This window comes from Molothrus aeneus (genome assembly GCF_037042795.1).
Source record: "Molothrus aeneus isolate 106 chromosome Z unlocalized genomic scaffold, BPBGC_Maene_1.0 scaffold_33, whole genome shotgun sequence".
Lineage (NCBI taxonomy): Eukaryota > Metazoa > Chordata > Aves > Passeriformes > Icteridae > Molothrus > Molothrus aeneus.
The window spans coordinates 4,333,142-4,355,615 of record NW_027098761.1 but is presented as its reverse complement, the minus strand read 5'-3'; the positions used below and the strand labels follow the sequence as shown (position 1 = coordinate 4,355,615).

The 22,474-nt window shown below is 44.4% G+C and overlaps 1 pseudogene; it reads right to left on the bottom strand.

The window, feature by feature from the left end:
• LOC136569496 (serine/threonine-protein kinase PAK 3-like) overlaps nucleotides 1–15,180 on the bottom strand; it is a 64,606-nt pseudogene extending 49,426 nt beyond the window's left edge.
• Between the last annotated feature and the right edge of the window lie 7,294 nt (nucleotides 15,181–22,474).

The window sequence follows — 22,474 nt, the reverse complement described above, 5'->3', positions numbered from 1 at the left end:
TCCAAGCATTAAATCATTGTAGTACCAGTCTGCTGATAGCTGTAGTGAGATACAATAAAAATACAAGGAGCAGAAGCTCTGAGGCCAACAAAATCATTAGTCACAAATCCAGCAGCTCAAGGAAAAACTGAAATTACACCTTTAAATTAGAGAGAACTAAAGGAGAGATAGAGCACTTTGGATCTGCATTCTTGAGCAAGGCTGGGCTTCTTTGTGGCAGCTGGGACTGTCTGTGTTTCAAGCTCTCGTGGGGGCCCTTTGCACTGTCAGGGCTTTGAGTTTATTGAGATACTTCAAAACTTCACAAGTTTTGAATACTTGGAGTCTGGCTCTTTGAAGAGCAGGCTTGAAACTGCAAGTGAGAGTCTGCCTTTCTGGCCATCTTTTACAGACTTTGATAGAAGGACAGTTACTTCCAAAGGGAAAGATGCACAGAGTCCAATATTGACCCAGTGTTCCCTTTGCTTCCCAGACTTCTAGCTGATCTGCCTTGCCGGGACAGCTGCCCTGCATGAGAAGAAGAATCAGAGGGAGAGCCTGTGACCATTGGGCAGGTGGAATCCCTTAGTGCATACATAGATTGATGGATTTCTACAATTCTATTTCTATATGCATATGGTTGCATTTATAGATTTATAGAGATGTGTCTGTATGTGTATATATATACATCTATACAGTTAAATTGATTTTTATTGTTATAGATGGGAAAGAATCAGTTACATTTATAGATTTTGATTTACATTTATATATTTATAGAGTTACATTTAGGCGTCTACATTTAGATGCCTACATTTAGACGCTTACATTTAGATGCTTACATTTAGATGCTTAGATATAGATTTAGTGATGCGCATACTTATTTAGTTAGAGTTATGTGGAAGTTTAGATTCCTGGATTGAGCTGTGTAGGCCTAGGCTGCATTTTTACCTCTTTCCCCCCTGGGCTGCCTTTTTCACCTCTTGCTTTTCCCCCGGTGCCCCCTGTGTCCCCTGTCCCTGTGCTGGGTCCCAGCTGGCGGCCGGGCTGGGCAGAGCAGCACTTCCAGCCCCGGCTGTCCCTGGCGCGTTTCTAAATAGTGGGGACGTCAGAGATACAGAAGCTATACTCTGTCTGAAACCGACTCAGGCTACAGTAGCATGACACCCAACAGAACCTATACTGTGTCTGGGAGCGACTCTGTCTTCACTTCGTCACCCAGCAGATCCTATACTTTATCTGGAACCGACTCAGGCCTCCTTAGTATGACACCCGGCAGAACCTATTCTGTGTCTGGAAGCGGCTCAGCCTTCAGTACGTCACCCAGCAGATACTATACTGCGTCTGAAGGCCACTCAGCCAGCAGATACTATACTGCGTCTGGAAGCAACGTATTTGCCGGTGTGTCATCCTACAGAATTTTTACTGTGGTTGGAACCTACATTGCTTTTCCTTCCAACTAGAACCATTTCCATTCCATACATCTCCTTGCTTTTTCAAATTTACCATCTCTGAAGTAAATTCACTTTCTCTGGACAGACTCCTCACAGTGTCCCCAAGGACCCATTTCACCTAATGGTCTTGCTCCTGCTATTGATTATAAGTCTGCTGGTGAAAAAATTATTGTCATTTGGATGTGGGTTCAGAGCCCACATCCATGGGGAGTGGTTGATGTGGATGTGTGGGTGTTTGCATTTTCATTTTTTTTATTACTTCTTTTAATTGCATGCTTCTTTCCTTCTGGTTTTTGGTTTTTTTTTAAATAGCAAAATTGGTGTTCCTTTATTTCTGTTACAAACCTATCATATTCTGCAATAGGCTTTTTTTTTGAACCATAACCATTTCCAATCGGTGCATTTCCTTGCTTTGTAAATCCTATTTTTCCTCAAGAGATAATATTGAGCCTCATGTTTCACCCCAAGCAGCTCGTACACCTCCTGTTTGTCCTGCTCCTTCTCCTTCTTTTAAGTCACTTTTTCAAGCAATTTTAGTCACTGGGATGTGAGTTCCTAGCCAGCATCTCCCTTCATGCTGCACAGCTTCTGCAGGCCAATCCCGCAACACTTAATTATAAACACAATGGAGCGTGAAAACTAATGCAAACAGAAATGGTCTAATACTTTTTAAAGATGAGAAAGGGGATGTTGGAGGCTAACCCAGGGATTAAAAGTAACGCTGGAGGATTTTTTTTCCCCTATGGGTCCTTTATTTGCTTAGATAGTTACTCTGGGTTTAGCTGCTTGGTTGGTTGGATTCTTTTTGGTTTTTCAAAGTGGTCCTTGTGGCTGGGTGGTGTTTTAGTTTGGATTTTTTTTCTTTTATGACTTCTTTGAATTGCATTGTTTTTCACCAAATCCTTTTTCCTTTCTTTCTGTTAGAAATCATTAACATTTTTCTAATAGCCTTTCCTTTCAACCATAAGCATTTCAGTTCTGACTATTTCCTGGTTTTTTCAAACTTACTTTTATTCAACAGGTAATTTTCAGCCTCCAATTTCATCCCAAGCAGCCAGTACACCTGCTGCTCCTACTTCTCCTGATGCTAAGTCTGCTTTTCAAGAAATGATAGTTTCTTGGATGTGGCTTTCTAGGCAGCATCTCCCTTCATGCTCAACAGATCCTGTAGGTAAATACAACAATCCTTGATTTTAAACACAGTGGAGCAGTAAAACGAGTGCTAACAGAAATGTGAGATTTTTTAAAGGAGAGAATGGGGATGGTGAAACCTAGCACAGGGATGAAAATTGGTACTTTGGGGTTAGGTTGTAATTTTTTTCTTTTTTAAAATTATCTCCACTTTCAACTTTTTATTTTTACTGAAGGCATTTATTTTCTTGATGTGATAAATCATTGTAATAGCCTGCCCTTGCAAACATAACCATTTCAGCTCCATGCATGTCCATATTTTTAAAATGCACCTTCCCTGAAGTACATTTACTTGCTCTACACAGAATCATTTCAGCTTGTCTTCGTACCCCAAGGACCCATTTCACCTCGTACTCCTGATCCTGATGGGAAGTCTGGTGTCAAGAAATTATAGTCTCTTGGATGTAGGTTCTTTGCCAGCATCTTCCTTCATGCTGCACAACTTCTGCAGACAAATACAACAATACTTGATTGTAAGCATCATGGAGCAATAACACTATTGCAGACATTTTGAAAGAGCCATTTCTTGCAACAATAACCATTTCAATTCTGTACATTTCCTTGCTTTTAAAAATCTACCTCCTCCGAAGTAATTTTATTTTCTCTGAACAGCCTCTTTTCAGTTTCCTCTTTCAGCCCAAGCTGCTCGTACACCTCCTGCACCAGCACAAGCTCATGATGCTAAGTCTGCTTGTCAAACACTTGTAGTCCCTGGGCTGTGGCTTCCTAGCCAGCATCTCCCTTCATGCTGCACAGCTTCTGCAGGCAAATACAACAATCCTTAATTGGAAACATAATGGAGCATTAAAACTCTTGCTAACAGAAATATTCTGAGACATTTCTCAGAAGAGAAAGGGGTGGTGAAAGCTAACACAGGAATTAAAATTACTACCGTGCTTCCTCCTATTGGTGACCAATTGCTTGCCTATTTTTGGTTTGGGGGTTTTTTTTCAGTTGTTTGCTTGTTACGATTTTTTTGCTTTTGCAGAGTAGCAGTAGTGGGTGGGTGGTTTTTTGACTTTTTACATTTTTCTTTCTTATTTTCTCTTTTTTTTTTTTGCCAAATGCTTCTTCCTTTCATTCTATTATATACCAATAACATGTTTTAATCATCTTCTCTTGCAAACACAACCATTTCAGTTCTGTGCATTTCCTTGCTTTTAAAAATTTACCTTCTCTGGAGTAAATTTATTCTCTCTGAACAGATATAGATTTCAGGTGAGCTTTGGACCCAGAGCACCCCGTACATCTGCTACTTCTGCTCCTGCTGCTAAGTCTTCTTTTTGAATTTTTTCTTTCTCACTTATTTTAATTGCTTTCTTTCTTGCTTGTTTTCTTGCTTTCTTGCCTTCTTGCTTTCTTGCTTGCTTTCTTGCTTTCTTTTTAAGAGCCAAAGGCTTTTTCCTTTCTTTCTGTTATAAACCATTAACATGCAGAATAAGTTTGTTTCCTTGAATAAAAAACACAGCTTTGGAGTGAATATGATGAGAGGTAAAAGATGTCTTCAAGTGAGTACTTGTAGCACTTGACTTAAAGTGCTATACCACCAATTTATGGGGCAGGATACTTGTGCTAATGTCCTTTGGCCATTAAATATTTCTATCTCATCATCAGGTGCCATGTGTTTCAAAGAAGCATTTAAGGAGCAAACATTTCTAAGTACTTCACATACGTGCCCTTGTGAGCAGCATTTGACAGCAAACATAGATTCTCTCTTGATTTGTTTTTTATCCTTTTCTTAACTCCAGCACAGCGGAGAGTGCCTGGACACAGAGTCCATACTGTGTCTGACACCAACGTACCTCCCGTTGTGCTACCGGCCAGACCCTACAGCGCATCTGATACCAACATTGCCTCCGCTGCGATGCCACAAAGAACAGGTTTTGTGTCAGCAATGGAACCATCCTTTAGTTTCAGACCACGCAGAACCAGTTCTTTACCTTCAGTGCTCCTTTCAGCCGGGATGTCTTACCCAGCAGTAGAAGAAAGAAGGACATTTAATTATCAGATGTGAGACACTTCTTCATTGAAATACTAGCTTCTCCTCAGAAGGAAAATACACCAGCAGTACAAGAAGATCTAAATAAAGTACACTCTTCCCTACCTTTGTATTGTAGTTCACTGTATATATTGGTTTGTAATTTCATATTTTTAGGAAAATGTCATTCATATCTCCACTTTTCTGTGTTTCTAAGTCAAAAGCACTTCTTTGTACAACTCTTTTTATTGCCGTTTTTCATTTTGATGTAGTATATTTTAAAACGTTAGAAAACAACACCTTTTGGGTACTTTTCCCATTCCTAAAGAAAAAATCAATCACAAGCCATTTTAGTCTCTGTCTCTCAAAGTTGTTTCATCCCTGTCTATTCTAAACCAGGATTTCAATACTTTAATAGGATTGGGAGAGGTCCATGAGATCTACACCAGTGATTCCTCTTGTGGAATGTCATGGCCTTGTCTTTTGGTTTGAAAAGACAGGTGTCTGCTAAGGAAGGAAGGAGCCTCCCTTGAAATGGAAAATGCAAACTCCCTCTCTCTGAATTATCAGTTTGAAATTAAGGGGCTCTCAGGCCAAGACATGCGAGCAGGAATAGTAGTTCTTTATTAGGAAAATTAAAATACAAATGCACTAGTAGGAAAACAAGCTACTGACAGAGTCAGCATATGCCCTGCCACTCTGTTGGTTGGGGTGTTGGGAGCAGTCCAAAGATACATGGTGGCTGGAGCTTTCTTGGAGTGGCAGATGTGCTTCTTTTCAAGCAGTGATCCTGGAGAAGGCTGGAGTCTTCCTCTGAAGATCCAGTGGTGGTGTAGATGCGCTTGGTCTTCTTCTGGAAATCTGGTGGAAAAGAAAGCTGCAGGCCTGCCTGTCCTGTTGTTCTTGTGCTTGTTGTTCCCCAGCTGATCACAGAGGGCTCAGAGCCCCAGCGAGTGGGGCTGCCTTTTCTATCTCCTGCAAGCTGGGATCTCTGCTTTCAAGTAGGCATCTTGCATTTTGTTTGCCTCCGGGAAAATAGTCAAGCAGGAAAATGCCAACATGAAATTCACTGAACTGGAAGATATTGACAGTGGCTGTGCCAGCTCTTCTTCTCAATGGCACCGTGTTCTGCCATTACTGCCCATTGCCCTGGAGAGGCAATCTTTCAGGGTCTTTCTTTCCTTTCTTGTGTGATGAACTCGCTTCATCAATTTCTTGTCCTCCTCTTTCTGTTTTCTCTCGCTGGGCCTGCGAGGACTGCATTTTCTGCACTCAAACCTCCTGATCCACCAAGATGTCTACAGCGCCAACATCCTTCTCAGAATTGACAGCTCTGTCAAGCTGGCTCAGTAGATTCTTGGTCAGCTGCAGTCTTCCGGGCATGTGGCTGTGGGGCTGCTTGGAGTGACAGCCAGCTCCCCAAAAATGGTGCTGGTGGCAGTGCAGGGACACCCGCTGGCAGCTGCTGACACGCTTGCAAGCGTGTACAGAGGCTATGACAAGGAACAAGCAGTCAAGAGTGCCCTTGATCCCAAGCAAGAGCCTGACCCCGCCCCATCCGGCCACATCCAAGTATTGACCTCTCGCCAGGTGACTTTGGCAACAAAAGGTGACCTCTTCGTCTGGCCAAGCTGTGCTCACTTCCCCCAAGTGGAGCCATGGAGCTGTGGCACCCTGAGGGAGGGAGGGCGTCCCCTGGGCAGGCAAGGGAACCAAGTGGACTGTGGGCACTGCAGGTGGTTGTGCAGAGACAGTCTGCACGGCTGCCACAGCTTGGAGAGGCCAGGGCCAGGCCTGGGGCAGCTTTTCCCAGTTACATGCCAGCTCTCAGGAGCCTCAGAGCCACAGGCACACGCCAGCTGCTGCTCCTTGCCCACGATGCCACATGCCTCTGGCAGGGCACTGAAGGCCGGGCAGGGCAGGACAGGCTGTGGCAGTGCTGGCCTGGTGTTCTCCACTGATGGCCTTTGCTTCTCTTTCCCTCAGCAGCAGCAGCAGCAGCAGGAAGCAGTGGCAGGGTCAGGACGAGGAGGAGATGGCTGCCCTGCCCCTTTGCTGCCGGGCCCCAGGCCAGGAGGGCTCTGGCTGCAGCAGGGCACTCTTCGCACAGCCCCTGGCTGCCTCTGTACGGAGCACGGCTCGCTGCCCCGTCCTGCTTGTCTCACTTTTCTTCAGCAATACCCTAGCTCCTCTTCACAAGGAAGAAACTCCAGCAATGGAAAAAGAGATCATTCAAGTCCAGTTCTACCTGCCTTTGCATTGTACTTCAGGGCATCTATTTTTCTCCCTATCATTTCATCATTTGTATCAAAACACCCATTCCTATCTTGACAGGTTTTGTCTTTCTAATTATTCCTATACCAAAAGACTTCTTTTTTAACTCTTGATTTATTGCAGTTGCTCATTCTCAACTAGTCTCTTTTTCAAATGTCACAAAACAACACCCGTACTTTTCCTCACTCTTAAAAAAATTCCTAAAAGCCATTTGAGTCTCTGTCTCTCCAAGTTGCTTCATACCAGTCTATTTAAAGCAGGGCTACAATACTTTTGAGAGCATTGAGACAGGTCCACAAAATGCACACCACTGATTCCTCTTGTGGAATATCATGGCCCTGTCACAAACCTCTTCTTTCTCTGTTTTTTCTCTCACTAGCTCAACTGCAAACACACCTTCAGTTGCAAACTTCCACAAGATGAGCAAAACAACCCCTTATGTCATGGGCCTTTGGGAAATCCTTGCTCATCTTTCTGCTTCTTCAGTTGAGCAAGGCAAAAAGATCTGCACTTAGAACCATTGGGCTGGAACTCTGCTCATTTCTAGCAACAGCTGGAGGCCTCTATCTCCCCAGGATATTTTGGCTGAGCCAAGCTTTGCTGCCTTTTGGCTGCAAATACCCTTTGCCCTTGCTTTCTTCTAGCCACAAGTAGCATGGCTGGGCAAAAACTGCCACGTGGCTCATATTGCAAAGGCACTTTGGTATGCAGTTGGTCAATGAAGGAGACCATGATCCACTTGCAAAGCACATGAAAAAATTCCTCAAAGACAACTTCCCATCCTTAACAAACAACTGACCATTGACAGGTGGATCTAGAGCTTCTTTACCCAATGAAAAGGAAGGCAATCTTCCAATGCAGTTGTGCTTTCTCCAGTTTTTCTTCTGACTCCCATTCCCAGCTGGCACTGGAAAAGGCACTTCTCTGCAAGTGTCAGTGTCTTCAGTCTGCCTGTCGGGTTCGGTTGTCTGTCTTTGCTTCGACACGGGTAGTGTGGTTCTTGGGTGGCACGCGTTTTAAAGGACGAGTCTGGACTCTTCAGCTTTTCGGTCTTCAGGTTGTTTATTATTTCTTATCTACAAAATTTTCTGTCTGCCCAACAGAGGTCTGATTTGCAAGCAGTCACAGGCACTTTCTGACTACTTACGGGGCGGTGATGTCTTTTTATACTAATATCTACGTACACAATATTTACTTTTATTTCTCAATGCTTTTCACTCATGTTGGCAAGTGCACTTTCACTATAAACTAATCTTCAAATGCCAACATCACTACAGGAGATGGAGGACAAGAAGAAGGAAGAAGAAGGACAAGACACGCTTTGATCTCTCTATCTTGTCTCTATAACTTTTTTGTACTTAAAAACTTTAAAGTCTATATTTCACTTTCTAAATGTGTCTATTTTACACCTTTTACTCTAGAGTGATTCTCTTGTCTTCAAACTCTTGTTATTTCTGTGGATGGATCAAAATCAAGCTACTAGACACTCTTGGCAACATTCTAGGATTTTCGAGACCCCCAAGGGTTCTCTTGGCATCTCTGGACATTGGGAACAATGTGCTGAGATCTCACATCTCCCCCTTCTGTTTGCACTAAGAAGACTTCTTTGGCAACTTGATTTATGACACGTCTCACACACAAAAAGATGCATGGGACGATGAGCATGAGGACTAAGAGAATTATTAAAATATAAAATCTCATTTTTAAAAACTTTCTCTATAAGGGAGAAAGATCAAAAAATCTCGCTAAATCATCAATCTATGATCTAGTGACTTCGCTTAGTTTCTTTATACTGTCTTTTATATTTTGAATACTTTCATGAATTGATCTTGAATGATCTGAGAGATTCATGCAGTACATTCTTTCAAACTCTTCACATCTATGTCTATGAGCAAGCAATAGATAATCGATTGCTGCTCTATTTTGCAGAGTTGCTTCTCTCACATTGCTTACGTCTTTTAACATATCACTCAAAGCGAGAGAGATTGATTGAGCATGCTTGCTCAACTAACAACTCATGTGGTCTAGTTGAGTCAAGGCTACTCTCGACGCTGTCTGAGGTGAGAAAATTGCTGCTGCAATTCTCTTTGCTTTGTCTTAAGTGTACACTTCATCATCACAGTTTACACTGTAATGTTGCAAGGACTTTTTTTCTTTGTGTTTTTGCTCTCTTAACACTTTCAAATTTGGTGACAACATTGAAATTCTCTTAATGCTGCATGGACTTCTTTTGGTATTTGTAGGAATGCTGTGCTAAATTTTGTCTCTACAAATTAAAAACAACTTACGTGGTAATTGCACTGGAACTTGGATTGATCTTTTGGCTGTCGTCACAGTGTGATTGCACTAAGCTGATGCATTTTTATAATATTCGTGATTTGGTGTGACATCAACACTTTTGTTTGTCTTTGACACATTCGAAATTTCGAATTTCATGCATAGCTCCATTGTTGTGGACTCAAAAATTTCTAGTTTTTGCGGTTCGGTAGAAGCTACAGGTAAAAGATGTGTTTAAGCACACTATTCATTCACAGGATCTTTGATGACTTGCGAAATCTCCATTGGAGAATGTCTTGGAATTGGCTATTTGCCTACTGGCAACCTAACTATGCATGCTGTGAATGGTTTCTCTGGTTTCGAATGTGTCAGGCAGATACTTTCTAAATTTGCTGCTTGGGCTAACGTTTCTCAAACATTTTGTTTTGGCTGACTGACAGGTAGATTTGCTCTATTGCTTAAAGCAACAGATGAAAGCATGAGCATCATGAAGCTCACGACTTCACTCTTATAAAATTTCATTGTCATGCTCCCACTCAAAGCTACAAAGGAAAAAACTTCTTAAAGTTTTTATTCTTTTCGTTTTTTTTCTGAGTTGCTGTTCACAACTTGAGTTTCTTTTTCTGTCTGCGTACTTGTTTCTCTGCTTCTGGGATCTGTGCTCTCTTGCTCTCTTCTCCGAAATGGTTTCACATGCTGCGCTGACACCTACTTCAGCTCTCGCCTTGTGGAAACACAAGCGAAACTCTTGCTTCAAGTGATTAGTTTGAAAGGACCCTCTATTTGTCTTGTCTCTGGGTTTTTGATCAAAACTAAAGGATTCTCTCTTAGTTTTGCTTGAGAGCTGTTTGAAAAATGCTTCACGATTGGCGGATTGGGTTCAGAAGACGAGCTGTTAAGAAAATTCAACACATACAATGCTTTGTTTAATTTCATGTGTGGTGTCGCTTCTGGCTCTCCCTTTTTCTGCCTATCTAAAAGGGATTTCAGGGTGTGATGTGTTCTTTCAATGATTGCTTGACTTGTGGGTGAATGTGGAATGCCAAATGTGTGTTTGACACTCCATTTTTTCAGGAATCTGTCAAGCACCCTGCCTGTATATGTTGGACTATTATCTGTTTTTATTTCTTGAGGCACACTTAACGATGCAAATGCTTGTAAAAAATGTCGACAAGCATGTTTTGCTGTTTCTCTTGCATGTGCTGAAGCAAAGATTGCTTCCGAGAATGTATTTATTGACACATGAACATTTTTGAGTCTCCCAAATGATGGATATTTTGTGACATTTGTTTGCTACAGCTGAAGACTTTGCAGTCTTCGTGGATTGACTGCTTTTGTTGAAGCAGGTGGTTGCACGAGTTGACAATCTGGACAAGCACTAATGATTTCTCTCGCTTGAGTTTTTGTGAGACGAAAGGATTCTATCAGCGCTTGTGCATTCTGATGAAAAAATGCATGACTTAGTTGTGCTTGCTCAAAAATGTCTGGAAGTGTTTGTGAAATGGGCATTGTCAATCTGTTTGCTTGAGCATTCTCTTCTCCTAGAAATTTTGGAAGTGTTGTGTGCGCTCTGATGTGAGTGATGAAATATTCTTCTTTTTTGCTTTCTAGCACTGTTTTCATGCTCACTAGATAGGAATGTAAAACTTCATTGCTGACTTCTTTCAAGAGCGAACTTTCTAATCGCTTGACTACACTTGCAACGTATGCAGAGTCTGTGACTAAATTGAGTGGTTGTTGGAACAACTGAAATGTTCGGACAACAGCTGCCAACTCTACAATTTGCGGAGAGCTTTGAACTGTCTTCACGTTTGATTCTCATTCTCTTGTCGTTGAGTTCATCTATGTGATCACTGACTTGTGTGTCTTCTCTGAGCTATCAGTGAACACTGTGATCTTGTCTAGAGGTTCTTCACTTATTTTTGGCTTTGCTCTGTAGCATATTTGCGATTGCAACATTTTATGTTGTGGAAAATTGATTGTGCAAGCTCTTGGAAAAGCTAACAATGCAATTAACAAATTTTTTGATTTCTGCATCGCCCAATCAAAATAATTTTTTTTCAAAGGTAGATAAATCTTTGAAAATTCTCGTCTCGCTATTGTCAGCAATCTTGTTCTTTCTTTTATGATGATTTGTGCTGCTATCTCTAAATCTGTCAGAATTGTCTTTGAAGGCTTATACGGTAGGAAAATCTACTCTATGATTATTAAAGGATCTCTCTGAGATGCGTCTCATTGGAAGATCAAACTATGGAATTGTGCTTTCTTTCTTATCACTGCTAACTGGAAAGGCAACGATTCAACGAATCGATGTGCCTGTCTCTTCTGAATGGCATCTGTAACTTTCTCTAACTCTCTCTTTGCTTCTTTTGTGAGCGTCTTGGGAGATCGAATGTCTGCATTTCTTCTCAAAAGATCAAGTAACGCTGGAATGTCACTGTTTGTGATTCTCAAAATCGACTTCATCTAGTTGATTTCTCTTAGAAGTTGTTGTAAATCATGCAGATTGTTGATTCTTGTGCTGATTTCTATTTTTTGAGGCTTTATTGTTTTCTCTGAGATTTTCCACTCTAGATATTTCTAAGGCACGACTTCTTGAATCTTCGAAACACTGATTTCTAGACTTGCCTTTTGCACGTCTGCAATGACACAGTCACGAGCTTTTTGCAGCTCTTGTTGTGTTGACGCTGCAATGAGCAAATCATCTATATAATGAATGATCTTCACTTTCGGGAACTTCTTCTGCGCTGGCAACAAAGCTCGTGCCACGTACTATTGGCAGATTGTCGGCGAGTTTTTCAGGTTTTGAGGAAGGACTACTCAATGGTACTGTTGCAGAGGCGTTTCTTTGTTGATATTTGGAACTGAAAAGGCAAGCTTCGGAGCATCATCTGGATGAAGTGGAATGTTGAAGAAACAGTCTTTGAGGTCAATGACTACAAGCGGCCAATCTCTGGGAATCATCGAAACAGATGGAAGACTTAGCTGAAGTGGTCTCATGTTTTTGAGGACTTCATTGATCTTCTTGAGATCGTGCAACAGCTTCTATTTGCCTGACAGCTTCTTCTTGATGACGAACACTGGAGAATTCTAAGGGCTGTTTGTCGGCTTGATGTGTCTTTTCTGCAACTGTTCTTGGACTAGGGTTTTCAATGCACTCAACTTTTTTTTCTCTAGGGGCCACTGATCTACTTAGATTGGATCATCTGTTTTCTAAGTCAACTTCAATGTGGAGAGTGTTGCAGTGACTCTTACTAAAAATCTACTTCGATCTTCGTGCTTCATTGTGTTAAGAGATCTCGTCTCCAAACTGTGATTGGCTTCTGCACAACGAAAGGACGAATGATCGCTGTCTTGTTTCTTGGTCTTGTGACAACGATGGCATTCTCACTCTGCAGACACAGAGAAACTCTCTCTATGCTTGAGAGCGATCTCAAGGGCGCAATCAAGTTCTAGTTGCGAGGCCAAAAGATGTAGGATATTACTGTGACATTTGCTCTTGTGTCGAGCATGTTTTTGACTTCTATTGTTCTGTCTCCACAAGTTAATTGGCATGTGAGCGTGGGTCGATCTCGACTTATGTGTTTTACTCATGTGGTATGTATTTCGACATGTTCTCTCAAAGGAAGCTCTTTTTCATCGAAGATTGACATGACTTCAATGGCGTGTGGTGGCAGAGCAAAAGCTCTCGCGATTTGAGTGTTCTCTGCCACGGTCAATGGTGGACGAAGTGCTTTTGCTAGAACTGTCAGTTCTGTATTTTTATCTGCGGAAACAACTGACGGATAAACAATAAGTCTAAGGATTCTGCTCTTGTCTTGTCTTATTATTAAGAAATCTTGTTTTTTGTATGAATCTCTGCGGATTTCTGTTGGAACTTTTGCATGACTTTCATCTAGAAAGCAAATTAATTTGGAAGTTGCTAGTGTGCACTGTGCTTCTGGTGGAAGGAGTTCTGGGTCGCTTGAGAATTGGCTGAGGAGTTTGCTGAGGGCGTCTGCTTGACGATTTCCGATGACTGTCTTGTTGGTAGTTGTGTCACTGCTATCACTTGTGTCGACGCGCGCTGACGGTTTGTGGGCGCGCTCCTTCTCTCGTTTTTCGGAAGCGGTAGAGGATTCTCTTCTACGTCTGTCTGGGAAAAACATTCTTTCACAGAGTGTCTTCTTCTTCTACACTGTGCACAAAGTGGCTTTGCAGGCTTTTGTGTTTGCACTTGTGTGTGTGCATGTGGACAATTCTTTTTCAAGTGTCTAAACGCTCTACATTTGTAACATTGTCTTCTTGATGGAGTGCTCTTCTTCTGGATAGTTGCAAGAACTTTATTTATGTTTTCACTCTGTTGTTGGAGTACTTTTTTTAGCATCTTTTCAACTTTGTTTTGATCTTTTGACTGCTTCTCTGGGTTTCTTCTTATCTGTTTTCCCTATTCTCTTCTCAGTTTATTTCTCACGATCAACGCAACGTGCTGAGGTGTCTCCACTCTGCTGCATGCTTTTACTATCTCTGCTAAGGATGGCCGTCTTGGCATTGCGCTGATGACTCGTTGACAATCTGGGTTGGCATTGCTGAAAGCTAGACTTTCTATGAGAGGTTGCTTCGCCTCATCAATCGTCACTTGTCGATCTACAGCTTGCGTGAGCTGGTCTATGAAAGATGAGAATGGTTCTGTGGGACTTTGCTTGACGCATGAGAATGGGATGTTTGGAACTCTTGCTGGAGCAATCTGCAAGATTGCTTTGCGTGCTGCTTCTTTGATGTCATTCAACACTCGTCGTGGAAGCTGTGCTGCTTGTTCTACCGGATTGTCATCTGGAGGATCTCTTGCTAGCTGTGCTTCTGTGAGGTTTGCGTTTGGCTTACTTTGATAGCTGGCTCTCAACTCTGTGAGATATCTTCTCTATCTTTTGTCTCAGATAAGGCTTTGTGTGTCAGTGAGAATCATCGACACAAGACATCGAATGTCGAATGGCGTGAAATCATACGTATTGAATGTCTTCTTCAGGAGCTGTTTGAAGTACTGCGAATTCAGACCATTGTTCTGAATGGCCTTTGATAAGTCTTTGATCACTTTATGACTTAACTTTTCTCACTTTGGATTTTGGCTTTGTGCATCATACGTCACTGGTATTATTACGTCTCTTGATCTTCTGATCAAACTTTTTTCTTTTGATAATTCATTTCTAATTTCTTTTCAGTCTATCGGTTCTATTGGCTGTTTTTCTTCTTCTTCTGGAAACTCTATTGGCCATTGCTTGCACAATGGAATCGTGGAGGCTCTTGGTGATTTTTCGCTCTATGTTCTTCGACTTGAGGTCTTTGGTTTTGCTCTTAAATCTGGAAATGAAACTTGAGGCTCTCTTGAATGTGTTCTTTTTGCTGCATCAAAAGACTGCAGGAGATTCTTTGCTGCTTTTGCTGCTGAAAGCATCTATGCTGGAATTTTCTCTCTTGCTGTAATGTGTATCATTTCTTCTTCTTGAGGCTGTGCTTCATTGGAGCTGTCTTTAACTTCATATGATCTTGAAGTTGATGGAATATTATCTTTTTGCTGTGTTGTTTTTTTTGTTTTTGTTTTCTTTAATGTAGCTTTCTTTTTATAAATTGTTGGAAAAAATTGCTGCATTGTCGCAGTTTGGCTAGCAGGTGATGTGGTGGCGCTGTCGAGCAGTTTTGACATGTCTTGCAATGTGGTCGTCTCTCTACGAGGTGGCGCTGTCGCCTGCTTGGACAACTTTGATGACGACACGAACTCTGTCGCTTCTTGCTCGGCAGACTGCAACGCTCGCAGCTGTGTTTGAGACTGAGTTTGCATGGCTGTTAACTGAGCTGGCATTGAGGGCTGAATACTTGAATGCTTTTGAGTGGAAGGGGTTTGAACTATGGGATTTGAAACTAAAGGCATCGGTCTCGGAGAGGGGGTGGAGCCCCGGGATGTCGAACTTTGAACGTGGCCCCTCCTTTTCGCCTCAGACGTCACAGAGGATCGGATTTGCCCTTGACTTCGCTCTGCCGGCACTTCTCGCGCATGCGTGCTTTCGGGGACGCTTCTTGCTTCTCTTGTACTGACGTCACTGTTTCTGTCTCGCTCTACTTCTGAAGTCTCTTCTTTATTGTCTGTTTTTGTTCTTCTTTCTTCTTCTTCTGACGCTGTATCTACACCTCCCGCTGAAGCGCGCAGCCCCCCCCCCCGCGGGTGCCCCCCTTCGCGCTGCAATTCGAGCTGATCTCTTGGTCTAGATTTCTGGGTCTGACGTCACTACTGCGCGTCTCTTGCGTCCCTCCGTGGCAGCTCGCTGGAGTTCTGCAGCTGCTCTGCTTTTGCTGCTTGTGTTTGACGCTGCCGCATCGGTTTGAAAGTCTTCTCTGGCTGTCTTTTGAGTCTTGCTCGACTCGCGCATTTTTGACACTGCGCTAAATGGAGCTGCCGCTGCTTTCGGCGTTGTGCTCGCAAAAGCTGCACTAGAACTCGTGTCTCTTATTGCTTCTACGCTCTCTCTGCCGGCCGCCGCCACTTCTGCGCCGCCGCGCATGCTGCGAGAGCGCATCTCTCTTCTTTGCTTGTTCTTTTTGAACTCCTTTCTCTGACTCTGCTACTTTTTCTACTTCTTCTCTCTCTGCTTCTTCGATATCGCTAGGAGAAAACTTTATTTCATTAGGGAGTAGAATGGCATCATCTGTGTCTGAGTCAGAGTCTGAAGCTCTTGCACTCTCTGGAGTTTCGGGGCGCTTTGGGGTTCTCTTGGGTTTTTGGGATGGTGGGACTGAAGGCAATGACATTTTTCTTGGTTCCCTTTTCTCGGGCACTTTTCTCTCCGGGTTAATTGAGATCAGAGCTAATCTTTGCTTGGAGCCTTGCTCTGGTCTCTCTGTCTTTTTGGGACTTGCAACAACTTGTTGCTTGGCTGACTTTCTTAACTGAGTCGAGGTCGCCTCTAACATGATTCTTGCTGAAGACAGCAATTTCAAGGCTGTCTTATCATCATTGGTGGCTAGAAAATATAGGTGTCTGTTAACTTCTTGCTAAAAGTTTACTTCAAATAACAACTGTGTTTCTGAGTACGGGTAATTACACCGCACCCACAGCAATAATTCTCTAAGCTTTTTCTTTGGGATCTTCTTTGTGTGTGTGTCTGCTACGCTCTGTAGGTCGGACAGAATTTCTATTTGTTCTTGGGAAAGTGTACTCTCCATGTTCTTAATTCTTGACTTTCTTACCGAATTCTTGTCGTCAGAGCAGTCTGAAGGCTCTTGGTCTCTGGCCTGCAGGTCACAGGAGATGGATTCGGAGGCGCCTTTTCTGATTCTGATCTGGGCTGTCTTGCTACGAACTTTCTTCGGTGGAGGTGGAGTGCGGTGTTCTCTGCGGTCGCTGCTTCTGCAGATTCTGCTGGCTGCTTTCTGGCTGTTTTCTCAAGGAGTTATCAGTGCTCTCTTGGGAATGAGTCTAGTTCGGGAACTGCCTACTCGGAGCTTCAAGGTTGCCTTTGTGCAAGAGGTGCACAACAGAGCTCACTGTGGCTCAGCAAATGCTGCTGGATGCTGCTGGATCGATGGTTGCTGCTGAGTAGCTCACTGGGTCGTTTGCTGGCTGCCCACCGGGTGCTCACTGGGTGCCCACCCAGGGACGCCAAATGTCGGGTTCGGCTGTCTGTCTTTGCTTCGACACGGGTAGTGTGGTTCTTGGGTGGCACGCGTTTTAAAGGATGAGTCTGGACTCTTCAGCTTTTCGGTCTTCAGGTTGTTTATTATTTCTTATCTACAAAATTTTCTGTCTGCCCAACAGAGGTCTGATTTGCAAGCAGTCACAGGCACTTTCTGACTACTTACGGGGCGGTGATGTCTTTTTATACTAATATCTACGTACACAATATTTACTTTTATTTCTCAATGCTTTTCACTCATGTTGGCAAGTGCACTTTCACTATAAACTAATCTTCAAATGCCAACATCACTACAGGAGATGGAGGACAAGAAGAAGGAAGAAGAAGGACAAGACACGCTTTGATCTCTCTATCTTGTCTCTATAACTTTTTTGTACTTAAAAACTTTAAAGTCTATATTTCACTTTCTAAATGTGTCTATTTTACACCTTTTACTCTAGAGTGATTCTCTTGTCTTCAAACTCTTGTTATTTCTGTGGATGGATCAAAATCAAGCTACTAGACACTCTTGGCAACATTCTAGGATTTTCGAGACCCCCAAGGGTTCTCTTGGCATCTCTGGACATTGGGAACAATGTGCTGAGATCTCACATCTGCCATCAATTGTTTTGCTGCAACAATCACAACAGGCATCAGGCTGGAGAGAGGCTCAGTTGACATTAGGAAAAGGAGCTGCCCCAAGGAGAAAAAAGAAGTCACTTTTACCTCCCAAACCCATCTCCCCAGAGGCTCAAGCAGGATTCCTTTGCTTCCCAGAAATACAAAGAAAGAGGGCTGACAAGACCATCTGCAGCTCGTTGTTTATGCCCAAGACTTTGCTGATGCCATTTAGCTTTTACCCTTTTTTTTTTATTGTTGGGTTTCTGTATTCTTTGCACATCTCTTTAGAGCTCTGTAGGCCAATCTATTTGTGACTACTTTTCCCAGTACTTTTCCATGGCCTTTGCCTAAGCAGAAAGACAAACTTGCAGAGCTCCAAGCGCTGGGGGGTAGAAGGCCCCATTGTTAGCTAGGGTCTCCCTGGACAGAGCCCTGCAGGGAGCTGGTGGACTCCCCATCCCTGCAAGCCTTTCAAACAAGACTGGATGTGGCACTCGGTGCCGTGCTTTAGTTGAAGTGTTAGGGCATGGGTTGGACTCCATCATCTCAAAGGTGCCTGTCTTCCAAGGCAGTGATTCTGTGCATCAGTGACTGAGGCAGCTTTTCCTGCAGCCCTGGGAAGAGCTGCAGGGGCCCTTGGCCAAGGACGGCCATCAGGGCTCATGGAAAAGAAGCAAAGGGCTCAAGGCGAAGGCCGAGAGGCCCAAGCTGCCCCAGCGCGGCCCAGAGCGAGCCTCATGTCCTCCTCCTCCTCCTCCTCAACCTGCACCCTCTGCGCTGCCCTTTGCGGCGCAGGCGGCTCCTCTCGCTGCGGGGCTCCAGGGCGCGCCGGGGGCCGGGCCCCTCATCTTCGGCAACCACCGGAGCCTCGGAGGCGAGCGGCTGCTGCTGTGGCCGGCAGGGGAGAGCTGCAGCTGCGGCCCTGGGCACGGCCAGCTGCTGCTATGGCCGGCCCCGCCACGCTGCCACCAGCCTCTGCCGCAGCCGGGCCCACACGGGAGGCAGCACATTGCGGCCGGCTCGGAAAAGCCCTGCCCGCAAAGCGCCCACCACGGCCTCGGCCTCAGTGCACGGGCTGCCGCCGTCCTCGCAGCTGCGAGCCGGCCCGGGCCGCCTGCCGGCCTCGGCCACAGCTCCCGCCTGTGTCTCCATGGCCGCGGCTGCTCGGCCCAGCTGGCTGAGCACAGCGAGCGCCAGCAGCAGCAGCTCCTGACGGGCCCAGCCTCCGCGCGCTCCGAGCCCGCCCTCCCCCGAATTCCAGCCCTGAGGGCCTTGGCGTCCCAATGCATCCCCTGCGGACAGCAGAGTCGGCTGCTGAGCTCAGCCCAGTGTGACACCACCAAGTGACCAATGGAAAATTCACCAAATCCTCAGCAGAGACAAGACAAAACTCCCATGCTGCCTGACAGCCTGAAGCAACTGCCAATTCCACCACATTCCATCCATGTGAGAAAAGAGACTTCTGCATTAAAGCAGAAAAGAGTCGTCTAAAAGGAGGCCAGGAACAACCAACAAAGTTCTTTGGACTCACGTTTCTTCTGGCTGTTAGGAAGACCAAGAAAATGCAATCTTTGCTCTTCTGACACAGCTCTCTCTTCATCATGTGGGATAGCGAGTGCTGATGTGCAGGAGAGTTCCAGCGAATATGGGTGAAAGGTATGGGAAATAAAAGTAAATATGATATAGGTAGTTTTTAGTATAAAAAGACACGACTGCCCCGTGGGTGGTCAGAGTGCCCTTGGCTGCCTTGCAGGTCAGACCTCTGCTGGGCAGAAACAAAATTCTGTAGATAATTAATAATAAACAATCTGAAGACTGAAAAAGTGAAGAGTCCAGATTCATCCTTTGAAGCGCGGGCCACCCCAGAACCACCCTACCCATGTCCGGACAGAGACAGACAGCTGAACCAGAAACCCAGAAACCTACCAGCAGACAAAAGGAAAAAAAAACAAAAAAAAACCAAAAAGGGGACCCAAGATGCCCGTGATAAATGCTCTTTTTAAACTTACACTACTTCAGCTGGGTGTGAGTCAAGGGTCTGCTGGAAGCGGTCTGCTGTTGTCAGTCTCCTCGAACACTCGTTCAGATGTCAGCTGTGAGGGTCGACTGACCCCCCCCCCCTGCAGAAGAGGCCTGCTATAATGGAGGCTTTTCTTCGGGGGTCCTAGCAATCTGAAGGCAATAAGGATTTCAAAAGAAATGCTGTTCCAGAGTTCCTTCTATTCGGTGCGCCATTTATTGCGGCCTTTTGCTGGGTTTCGGGGTGTCTCCAGCAGGCTGCAGCGGCCCAGGTAGCGCAGTCCGGGTCAGGACAGACTGTCCGAGCTCCCAAGCAATTCTTAGCTGCAGGCCACCTTAGCAAGTTTAAGTGATATCAGCTCTTTAGTGACTATCAGCTCATTGTGATTGCAGCCCTTCAGCTTGCTAGGTGCCTAGGCAGGCAGACACAGGGAGAGAGAGGAGAAGTCTCTGTGGGGTTCCACAGGAGAGTCTTTATTGATTCACCTGTGAAGTTCCCAGTAACAGCTGTTCTGCCCGAGCTGGGCAAAAGCAGCTCTTTATCTAGGGTACAGGGGTATGAGAAATTGTCCAGTAGAAAGGGTTCAAGGAAAGTGACCTATAGTCTTACAGAGAGATAAGCAGGGGTCCGAGGGCAGAAGAGAGGGGCTTCTAGCCCAATTACCATGACTTGGCATTTCCTGTCTTAGGCTTCTGCATGCCAAGGAGCCCTTGCAGGCCCTATGCCTGCTACATTGCTTATCATCTGCCCAGTCACAAGTTACTGCAGCTGGCAAAAGCAATCAGTCGGTCCTTACGGCCAAATAATAGTTGAGTGCCAGTGCAGGGACCCACCGTCTTCACTGACAGCTCAGGAAAAACAGGGAAGGCTATTGTTACCTGGAAGGATGAGTCCGGATGGCAAGTGCTGGAAGGCCACGTGTCCGGCTCGGCCCAATTGGTTGAACTAAAGGCTGTTTCTATGGCATTCCAGAAATTTTCTCAGGTGCCTCTGAATTTGGTCACTGACTCTGCCTATGTGGCAGACATAACCAAGCATTTGGATTGCTCACTTCTGAGAGAGATCAAGAAGGCAGCTTGTTTTCAGTATTGAAAGCCTTGTGGTGTGCAATTGAAAGCCAGGTTCATTTGTATTCCATCCTGCACATGCGGAGTCTCACCACTTTACCAGGTTTCATAGCAGAAGGTAATGCAGGGCTGACAGGTTGGCTAACCCTGCATGGGTAGCGCTTCAGCCTGACAAGATTGCGCAAGCCAAAGCATCGCATGATTTTTTTCCTCAAAGTGCACCTACTCTGCAAAAGCAATTTCAGTTAATGTTGACTGAAGCTCATGACACTGTCAGTTCTTGTGCTGACTGTCATGGACTTGCTGCACCTTTACCAGCAGGGCTGAACCCCAGAGGCTTAAGGGGCTTGGAGCTTTGGCAAATAGATGTTACTCACATTGCCGAGTTTCCTATGTGCATGTGTCTATTGACACCTTCTCCTCTGCTGTGACCGTGCTCACAGGGGTTTTCAGGTGAAGGAAGAGATGAGAATGTTGACTCCATGATCAGAAGGCTCGATTTCTTATTTGATTATATATATATATATTACATTATAACTATACTAAAAAGAAAAAGAAGGACAGGTTTTCTCAGAAGCTAGCTAAGCTAAGAAAAGAAAAGAAAAGAATAATAACAAAGGCAGCTCTCTTGGACTCTGTCCGAGATAGCTCAGTCCTTGATTGGCCATTAATTATAAACAGCCAAGATGGGCCAATCTCAGGTGAACCTGTTGCATTCCACAGCAGCAGATCAGCATTGTTTACATTCTGTCTCTGAGGCCTCTCAGCTTCTCAGAAGGAAAAATCCTAAAGAAAGGATTTTTAGGGAAAAGATGTCTGCGACACTCTGCCACGTGGGCATCTGCTCAAAGGGGTTGCAACGTGATTGCCCCTTGGAGGATGGCTTTTGCAGTTTTGGGGCTACCTTCTTCTGTGGAAACTGACAATGGCCCTGCCTTGTCTCACAAGAAAACACGTCATTCTGTATGCTTATGGGGAGTCTCACATAAACTTGGCATTCTGCATTCCCCAATGGGTCAAGCTATTGTTGAATGCGCTCATGCACTTGAAGCATGTTCTGGAAAAATGTAAAAGGGGAATGCCGGGAGAGACTTCACACAGTCGACTAGAAAAAGCTTTATATACAATTAATCACCTTACAGTGCCAAAGAATTCAGAGATTCCTGTAATTCTGAATCATTTTCTCTCGTTGAATTCAGCAGGTGAGACGCACCTGCCTGGAGCCAAGGTCTGGATATGGGACCTTGCCACCAAGAAGTGGGAGGGCCCGTGCCACCTTATGGCCTGAGGCCGCGGGTATGCATATGTCTCCGCAGGTACCGGGGTACGATGGATACCTGCAAGGAGTGTTCACCCTGACTTGCAACATCAGAAACAGAATGTGGCCAGCAGGCAACCTTCAAGCAGTGGCCAAAGTGCTGACCATCAGTCATCAGTCTTTGAATGATGATCAAGACACCGACCATCAACAAGCTGAGCCCTCTACAAGTGGGGAATGAACATTTTCTCTTTTCTTTGTTTCCAGAAAGAGATTGTTGACAAGTTAGACTCAAGTGTTACCAGCAGATTAACAATGTTACTATACTAAAAGTTGGTAACGGACTTTTACAATTAAGAGTTAAAGTTTATGGAATGTAATAGAATAAGTATGAGATCTCTTTGACCATTCTGAGCCAATGTCTGATTGAGGTTTTGATTGGTAACTGATAAACTCTGGAGCTGTGTTTATTCTCTTTCCTGCAAGGGATCGCACAGGATCAAACAAACACCGCCTCCTCCTCTAAGCAAAAAGGGGGAATTGTGAATATCCTCAGTTCAGTCGAAGCAAGAACAGAGAGAATTTCTCCCAGGCCAAGCCTGGGAAAAGAATTAAAACAATTATTATCTCTCCTTCTGTAACCCTTGTTTATAGATATGGTTCTCCAGAGTGTGCTATTCATAGTTCACCAATAGTGTGAGAGGTTTTTACTTTG